We start from the raw sequence: 9842 nt of genomic DNA, 5'->3' as shown, positions 1-9842 counted from the left end.
AAGACAACAAATCGTAACCATAAGTTAGTGAGGCGTTTTACGGGGCCCTTGGTAGCTTGGGGCCTAATTGCCTACCTTTGCCTAATGGTAAGTCCGCCTCTGAGCCTTACTATACGGAAGACAACACACCGAGCTCCTCTCTCTTTTTTATTTGTGTACATCCATGTCCCAGAAATGCTTGTTACTAACCTAGCTTTGGGTAGTTATTCCCCGGACTCCTTATGTTCTTTTTCACCCAGCATGTCTCCTTGGATTAGGGAGGCACCAAAATCATGGTTGGAGCTGTTTCCGTGGTCCTGCTACATCACATATGATGCCCTTTTGCATCCTGGTGGGCTCTGTGGTGCCCTGCTACGCCCTGCGGTGAGCTGTAACACCCTGCAGTGCCCTGCTATGCCATGAAATACTGCAAACTACTATTTCTATACACTGTTTCATTATGTTTTATTGTTACTGTTATTGCCACTGTTCATCACACCCCCCACAAACCGGCCGCATCAGACACCGTCTACCAAGAGCCTGGCTCTGTCCGAGGTTTCTTTTCATTTTTACGAGGAATTTTTCCTTGCCGCTGTCGCACCAAATGCTTGCTTTTGTCGGAATTACTGGAATTGTTGGGTCTTTGTAAATCATAGTGTGTTCTAGACCTACTCTATCTGTAAAGTGTCTCTAGATAACTCTTGTTATGAATTGATACTCTAAATAAAATTGAATTGAATTGAATAAAGTTCATAATCAAAGTTTTTCTTTACTTTTACGCCAAAAATCAATCAAGTACATTTAAAATCAGATTTTTGATACTTAAGTTCAGTAAATATCAGATACTTTAAGACTTTTACTCAAGTAATATACTAAAAGGTGACTTTCTGGTAAGATACTTGGACTTTTACTCAAGCATTGCTTCCAAGTACTTTGTACAAGACTGCACATAGTTACCCTCCTGAAAGAATATATAAAGTGGTTTCAATACAAATTTGGGCTTTTTCAGTGTCTTTTCCTCTCCACCGAGGACGATAACTGTGTAATAAAGAACACACCTACTTGGGATATAATAATAGTAGGGTTCCCTTCATTTCCAGAAAACATAGAACAGTCATTGCTCAGGCTTTTAGATGACATGTCTTGTCAGCAGAAAAAGGGCCTTTTGGGCTCAGGCATGACGTCATCCCAAGGACAAGGAACATGATCAAACAGGATCATCAGTGTGAGAAGAAGGGCTCCTCATAGGCCAAGGGAGCCTGGACAAGAACAAGGATGACCCTGTAAAACGCATCACCATTACACGCCATTATCCAGTGCTGCTCTCCTCTGTTACGGAGAAACGCATGATGAGTTCTGCAGAATTCTTGGCTGTAAATCGACCAACAATAATTTCAAGCTCCCTCTCACCCCGTGCTCTTTTTCTTTTCCAATCATTTCTGTCTTACATATGTTAAACCTGAGGTTTAAAATGGTTTATTGTACTATACACATATATATTTATTTCAGCCATGCTAAATTGAAACCCACCCTATAGCTTCACCTCATTTTCCAATGTCTCGGTCCACCTCAGACTGAGCCAAGACAGGTTTTCGAGGGTCATGGTCCTGCAGTTTTTATGGATCTCTTTAAATCATCAAGTGCTTAGCAAAAATGGCTAAGTGTCCAAAAAGTAAAACAATGCAGCCAGGTAAGTAATGGGGTACTTATGCTCTATAGACTACGGACCACCCAGCCAGCAGCAGCAGACCCGGCCCGTTTGCAGCTGTTCGGTTCTAAGGATGGACCTCCAAGCACTGGTAATCAGCTCTGGGTAGAAACATCCCACGAGTCTTTAGAAAATGAAATTACATTTTAGTCAGTGAAAGTGCTTGAAAGATTAATTGTTTTGTGTCTCTCATTATTTCTTTCTCTAAAAATAATAACTTGCCATTTATACTGGTCCCTAATGGGAATTCCCATATCTCCCGGCTTCCTCCACTGGGGAGGGGGGGTCAGAGGTCAAGATCAGCCACAGAGCAGCAGCACTTCTGAAGCTGGTAGGATTTGAATGTCCTGCACAAGGACACTTCAGCAGAGCAGAGGCCTTCCTGGGTGGGGTTTGAAGGATTGCACTGCTAACCTCTAGGCTGCTCTGAGTGCACTGTATGTGTGTGTGTGTGTGTGTGTGTTGTTCTTAGTTTTTTTTACTTTTTGCATATTTTACTAGTTTGTTCCTTCCTCATTAAACTTGTCAGAGTCATAGTACTGTACATCTTCTTCCCTTAGGCACAGCACAGCTCATCGCCCACAAAGAGTTCTTCACTGACCAACCACCCACATGGGAGCCGAGAGTTGCTCTCTGACCCATCTCAGAGAACCACCAGCCAATCGCTATGGAGAGACAAGAGGAATAAGATGAGCAGCACCAGTGTGGGAAAAGTAAAATGTCCTAAGCAGCATGTGCCCAAACCACAAACTTCTGTTGGAAACATGACGACCGCTCATAGTGGGAATTAACCAAACAGCCTGACGAGTCTAGCTTCTTGTCTTCCATCCTCAGCATATTGTCTCTCTGGCAGCCCTGGAGTGCTTTCTTACGCTAGACCTAGATTCTGACAAGATTAATGCTCATGAGGGGCTGTAAAAGTTTCGCGAGAGCTGTCTTTCCAACAGCATTCTTTGGACGTAAAATGTAAGCAAAGACTGTGTGGAAATAAACACTTCCAAATTCTATGGCTCCCAGCCTTTTGTTGTGCATCACAAAGGTTAACTCAATAGCATTGTAACCACTGTGGACAGAAATGATTATCATATGCCATAGTCTCCAAGGGAAACCTGATTTTTATTATGTTGACTTTTAAAGAGTGGAAGGCCCAGTGGAATCAAAGCTCACCGTCAAATGTCCAGCCAGGCCAGAACCAGCCAGTTTCGCATGACCTTCCCTGTCACCGAGTATATTCCCAGCTTTCATCTCCCCGTGGATTTTCCTCATAAAATGCAGATAGCACAGGCCCTTCAAGGTTGATTTGAGGATGTAGACTATCTCATCCTCATTGAGCTGTGCAACAAAAACATACAAGGATTATTTTTCCAGTGATTAAGACACTCCAAAATATTAAATGCTGAGAAGCTCCTCCTGGAATAAAAAAGCAGTTAGTGCAGTTTAATTTATCTAAAATGTTGAAGCAACAGGTGCTGTCACTGGTGGTCTGACTTAATTCTAGTGGTTGTAAAACATGTGGAAGCAAGCAGTCATGTTTGAAATTTGAAATCATCTCATCCATCAAAGCCTGTTTGATTTTCGTCATTCAGAGATCGAGTTCGGAAAATGCAATGGACGTGCTGTCTTGAATGTGTCAGTGTAGATGAATGATGCCAAATGATGATTTTTTTTTTTTTTACTTAAACCCTAACACAGTAAGTTGGCCGCACACTTATACACTTGTACGTAGCTTTCTCTCCCAGTTCACTGCTCTTCATCACTCAGTGTCTGCGCTTCTAAATTTTGATCACATTTTAAGCCACCTAGTCCTGCCATAAGTTAGCACTTTAACAAGTCACTCAGCCAGTTGCCCAGACAGTTAGCCAAACAGTCCAACAGTGGCAAACAAACAAGGTCTAATAAGGTTTATGAATCAAGCGTCCCCTGGCTAATGGCTGGTTATTCAGGACATGAGTCACACACACCAGAGTGGCAGAGGCAGAGAGCGAGGCAGGCAGGGATGCATGGAAGAAGGGGAAATTCCCATTAAGGGATCGCCAAGGAACCGGGCTTAGCCAAACGCTCCGGCAGAATGTGCACTTCATTAGTGGGGAAAGTGCCGGGGAGAACCAGGCCAGGCCAAGTTCTTTGAGGCTCGGGAAAAGCTAATAAAAGTCCAAGCCAACAGAAGTACACTTGAACCAAGAGACGAAGCAACACAGCAAGACAGCGGAGGTCTCATCAGAAAAATGACCAAAGCAGCATAAAGGCTTGCTACATTATTCCAGTGGTCAGGTTTGTTGGTGTATGTGACATCATCTGTCAGTGAGATGGGGTTTGAGAGCGAGAGAGAAAGGCAACACAATCAGGAGTTTGTAAAGCTGCAATTCCCAGCAGAAAAATGCAACCTCCACGGAAAGGTCCTGAGAGGCCGAGGCGTCTCTATATTCTCCACAGTGTCTCTATATCCAGATTTTGCACAATTCCTGCCTTTGCAGCTGGGCTGGAATTGTTTAGCTTGACTTACACCACTCCAGTGCATACCGGGACCCCCGGCACTGGAGGTTAACACAGCCCCAGCAACCACCCAGCTGTCTGAGCAAGGAGAGCTCACATAAAACACAAGCTGTTTCATTGCCTTTATGCATACGGCTACACTTATACCACACATCGATCGCTACTTTGACTTATGTAAAGAGAATTTCTGTTGCAATACCACAAAGACCTTTAGGGAGAGGCAGTATCTTAAAGAGGAAGAAAGCAAGCTTGCATATAAAGTGGAAGTTGAATATTTATGGAATTCCAAAGAAGCTGGAATGAGACCGGTAGACACTGAAGTGGAGGATGTGATTCATTGTATCTTTCAATTCAAGAGCAAAAGCACACATGCATGTAGACACACAGAGAAGGGCCCAGGGGAATCATCAGCAGTTGGTGTTTTTGTTGCTGTTGCAAAGGCTGGATGGCTGAATATTTATAGGCAGGACCTCCCTCTTCACCAGTGAGTAGGGTTTGGCCGGCAGAGGCTGGGCCTGAGCTCGCAGCACCTGGACAGTTACAGATCCCCACAGCCCACTTCAACTGCTTGGACGCACCATGCACCACAGGAGCCCGCTTCCCCCTACCCTCCAGCCATGGAGCCCTCCGCTTCCATCTCTCTCCATGCACTTAGCTCGTGTTTATTCTCTCAAATAGTAACAAAAGGACAGGGCCGCCGAGAACTGTATCTTTTTACAACGTGGTGACATCACTTGTAAAAGCAGCGAGGTAAACACATGGAGCTCGGGCTCCTGGTCTTCCAGGTTTACAGTTCCCTGTCTGTCCATCCAGAGGGGCCCGATGTAACCTCTGTTGACCCCCGTACCGCTGTCTGACTCCTGATTGGGGTCAGGAACATTGCTGACGTTGGTTTCACAGCCCAATGAAATCTCCCCAATGGACACGCTGCACTGTGCTGTTAATTCAGTCAGTGAAGAGCTGGGAAATCTTTTACTTTTTTTCACACTTTGGGCTGTAACACAAAGCATATGAATGGCCTTCTACCACTTCCATGGTGAGTGAAAAGATAATACTATCACACAATTTTCATGTAGCAAACAGGAAACAGCTGTAAACATGAAGACAAAAGGAAACAAACACAATCTGTCTAAGAAGCATAACTGGTGTGTTAGGTCTTTAAGGCTAACAGGATAACAGAATAGATGTATTTTATGTTATTATTTAATGCATTGTTGTTGTGTAGGGCTTAAGATAGTCGCAAGTGTCAGATCCTTTAATCAGAAGTAAAATGACTCATTGAGTCTCATTGAGAATCACTCTCTAAGTTAGTTGAAGCCTGGCGTTACACTTGTCATTTCAATATGATTTTTGATACCTGATCATAAAGATCTTAAAATAGTGAATTTCTGGTTACCCACATTTGGCCCAAAAATTTCAGTTATGCATCTCATATGGTTGCATTTAACCCTCATGTTGTCCTCGGGTCAAATTCGACCCATTTTCAGTTTTTTCATCACAGAACGTGGGCCGTCGAAATAAGCTGAAAATGTTAACATTAGAAATATCAAAAAAAAACTTTGGAAAAAACATTTAAAAAAAGGACCCACTACATTGAAAAAGTGACAAAAATGTCAGAAAATGCGATACCTTTTTTTCATGGTTGACGGGAAGACAACACAAGTGTTGATTAAATCTGCTCAAATTTTCCTCCATGTCTTTATTTTTATCAGATGAACAATGTAACTGGACAGTGTCCACACAATACAGAATTCCACGTCTGCCTCGGTTGTGGTTTAGATCTTAGCATGGCAAGCAAAATCCAACTGGGTAGGCCATCCTTGCATGAATGAACAGTAAAAATTGCTTAAAAATTATATTAATAATAATAACAATGGTGCTCTTAGCTTGGGTTGTCATTAGTCAAAAGCTGCTACAGTGATAGCCTTGATAAATGTATTTAATTTTGGTATCTCTCCTGTTTTGGTGCACAAGGGCGGTGCTCCCCACTGGTGCCCCGCCCCCTCGCTCCCCCAATCCATTGGGCTAGATTGCTGTCAATCTGACAATTGTGATTTCCACTGGATCAGAGTCTGTCATTTGGCTGCCAGATCTGCCAATTTTACCAGTCCTTGTCACATGACTAATAATCATTAACATGATAACTATCCAAAAGTCTGATACCATGGAACAAGCACTGGAATTGGTACAGTGAGTCTATAGAAAATGTGTATTGTATACAATTTGTTTATAATGAAAACAAGTGAAAATGATAATGAAGGTGACGCCCCTTGACTAATTATTGGTCCCCCCGACCTAAACAAATCCTGGAATCACCACTGTTGGTACAACAATGGCTGCCACAATGGATCCTTTTCAGCTGAAGCCAAGAAGAAGGGAATGGGACTTGACTGTAAGTGAAGCCAGTGAAGATCAGCTGATCTCCAGCTGTACAGTCAAAGACACGGAGCTGGTTTCTGCTGGTTACTGGGCCACTGGGCTGCAGTCAGTGCTGTAATGAGGAGCATTTGTCTCTGCTTCCTCCCTGCGGTCACTTTGACAGCATCTGTTGACTGTTGCTGCACTCCCCCCCCATTCCACCCATACCCCCACCCCCACCCCCAACCAAAAGTCCCAGATACACACAGCTAAATAAAAACACACAAATTAACCATGTGGACCATGGTAAACATTTCCAGCTTCCCTGTCCAGGCCAGCTGGATCATGCCAAAGTTACAAGTTGCTGTGCTTCTACTCTGCAGAAAGAGCCTACATGAAGGAATTTCACTCCAAAATGCTCCTTGGTGGGGCACCATCTATCTCACCCAGTGTAGTGTGTGTCCCATGTGGGCTGAGTCTTTGCAAGTGGCCTTTTGCTGCATGTCAACCCCTTTCTCTGCCCCATTTACTGTGTATCTCCACTGTATCTGCATCTTATGAAATGCAAACCAAAGCCAACATACAAGTAGTTGTGTTCAATTCTTAAAGAAAGTGTTTTTTTTTAAATATCTCATACTATAATATATCTTTCAATCGTTTTTAAATTGACCTGTACAAGTCACGATGTACCGCTACATTTACTGTGCCAGATCCTGTAAAAAACTCTGTTGTCTTTATGGGCTCATTTATAATTACCGAGTGCATTGTTACCAAGGGAGCAGCAATCAATGTGCATGTTCAAACTAGTCCACCATGAGCATTAGCAGAGATTTATAAATAAAAGAAGTTGGAATAATTGTGGATTTGGAATTTTTATAGTATTTTTAATAGCTCCCATAGCTGTGGAGCAAGGCCCCGGGCCCCTAGAGCTTCCAGCAAGCCCTCCATGCACATCCCAAGGACTGCATTCCCATTCCTGTTCTCCAGCTTGAGCCCTGGTAGTCCTCCTCCACATGTGAAATCAATACCACATCGTTTATAGCCAATTCTCACTTGTACTATCAACTCTGAAACATATTGCCAGAACTATTCCCTTTTTGTAATCTCAATGATAAAACCCCCAAAAATGGAAAGATAGCACAGGGGAATGACATGACAGCACATTTAAAGGGGCGTCAAAGATTGCCCTTTTAAAATGTATCAATGCATAATACTGCAGTTCCTATTTCATGCTCAGAAGTAAATGGATTCTTGAGAAGCATTTTAATTTCATGGCCAAATGGCAAGGACGTGTGATGCGAGTGGCCGGAGAGTGTTAGGCTAGATGTGCAGGGGCCTACACCAGCTCTAGGCCTCTCATAGGTGTTTAATAATAAAGCCTTGGTTCATCCAGCCTATACTTGGACTGAGATTATGTGCTTCCCAGACCAACCCCAGGGCCCTTTAACTTTCATAAACATAATCCTGGAATACACTTACACCATCCATCACTCTGACGCACACTGCACGTGCAGCAACGCATTTCTTTTTGTAACAGTGACAGGTAACATTGGCGGCTTTTAGGAAACATTAAATCTACTGACGCACCATTCCACGCCGTTTTCTTCACCTGTCTCGTTCAGGACAGTGCTGTGTGAATTTTAAAGGCAGCACTAATAGGAGTGGTATGGCCAGAGAATGCCAGAGCCAGGATTTGAACCTCCACAGAGGTGAGAAATATGTGATTTGTGAGCAGTTTCAACACTACCTCACACCTCTTTCTTCAAGCCCCTTAACGTCCAATTACAGCATTCAAACACCGGTGACAGGAGGCTGTTTCCATCCAAAAGAGTAAGAGGGGAATGTGGTTTTTGTTCCTCTGTGGCATAAGGAGTATTTTACCAGAACCTGGCCACCAATCTTAAGTCTATGTAAAGACAAAGTAGCCTGTTTCAAAGTAGCATTTCCACTCCCATCAGACACAGCAGCACACAACACTCCTATGGTCTTGCCACAGGGGGACTTTTTCCATCCGCTTCAAACAAATACTCGAGCTGTGACTCGACTTCCCCCTGCTTTTACGACAAAGCACCAGTGTTGGTATAAAACAGATCATTGGGACCTCCCCAGGACCAGTTTGGTGAAGCCGTGCAACCTGCCAATATCCACAGCCGCCCAGGAGCCCGCTTGACCAATAACTCCACTCTCACCCATATGTCGTAAACAGCTTAAACCCCTATTAAAAGCACAAATACATTTCAGAAACTAAGTAGACATTTATAAAACAATATTTCCTGTCTGTGAGTCGACTGTATGACTGGATTGAGTGTGTGACCGTATGGATGCAGAAGCTTATAATGTATTCCTGGTGGTGGTCAAACTTTTCCCTGGCTACAAGTTGTGAACATGCATCTTATAAATGCATCAGTAAAAGACGGTGATTTACTGGGCTGGAAGGGAAGTGATTACGAGTGACTGATGAGAGAGCAAAAGCAACCTCCCTAAAGACTGCACCTGTGTACATTAACATTTACTTAGTGTGTGTGTGAGTTAGCTTGAGTGTGTGTGTGCCGTTGAAATTGCCCGAAAAAGTGTGTTTGCGAGTACGCACACGTGTGTCTACACACTAAATGCAACCATGCAGCCATCCGAACCATTAACTCAAACCACAGTGGAGCATAAATGCATCAATAACACAAGAATCCATTCAAGAAATGTAGTTATTTTAGTTCAAAGAGCATAAGGAAAATGAAAGAGAGAGAGGGTTGGATTCCAGCCAACAGCGATATTTTCAGCATTGAGAAAGCAATTTGACTTTTTCAGTCTTTTTGATAATAACATCTCAGTGATAATGTCATCACATTGAAGAAATATAGTTCTTTAGAATTAGATTGTCATTTGCTCATATGAGAATCTAAGAAGAGAGCTTGCCTGCAAAGAAGCCGTCCCTAAGGTCCATCACAACCAAAGGTCCTTCTTGTAACAGTGTCAAGATCTGCTCTCATTTTTTTTAAAGTGGAAAGCCATTTCCTGACTCTCTTTGTAATGTGCATATGTCTGGCACATCACAAAGGGAGAGAAAGGCATGGGGAATAAAGAAATTATATGAAATCACACAGGATGAATGTTATTGTTGTTGCTGTTGATGTGGGAAAATGACTGCGTCCATTGCATTAGTCATTCCTCATCCAACAACATCACAGAAATATTTCAATAAGGCCTGATTACACAAAGTCCTGACAAGTGGTTTGGAACAACAACCTTTGAGAGCCATTTTGTCCATCTCTCCATTCCTCACATCCACCCTTTCCATTCACCTATCTCT

Source organism: Etheostoma spectabile, chromosome 6 (genome assembly GCF_008692095.1).
Source record: "Etheostoma spectabile isolate EspeVRDwgs_2016 chromosome 6, UIUC_Espe_1.0, whole genome shotgun sequence".
NCBI classification, from domain to species: Eukaryota; Metazoa; Chordata; class Actinopteri; order Perciformes; family Percidae; genus Etheostoma; species Etheostoma spectabile.
The sequence above is the reverse complement of the archived record's forward strand: the minus strand, read 5'-3'. Positions refer to the sequence as shown.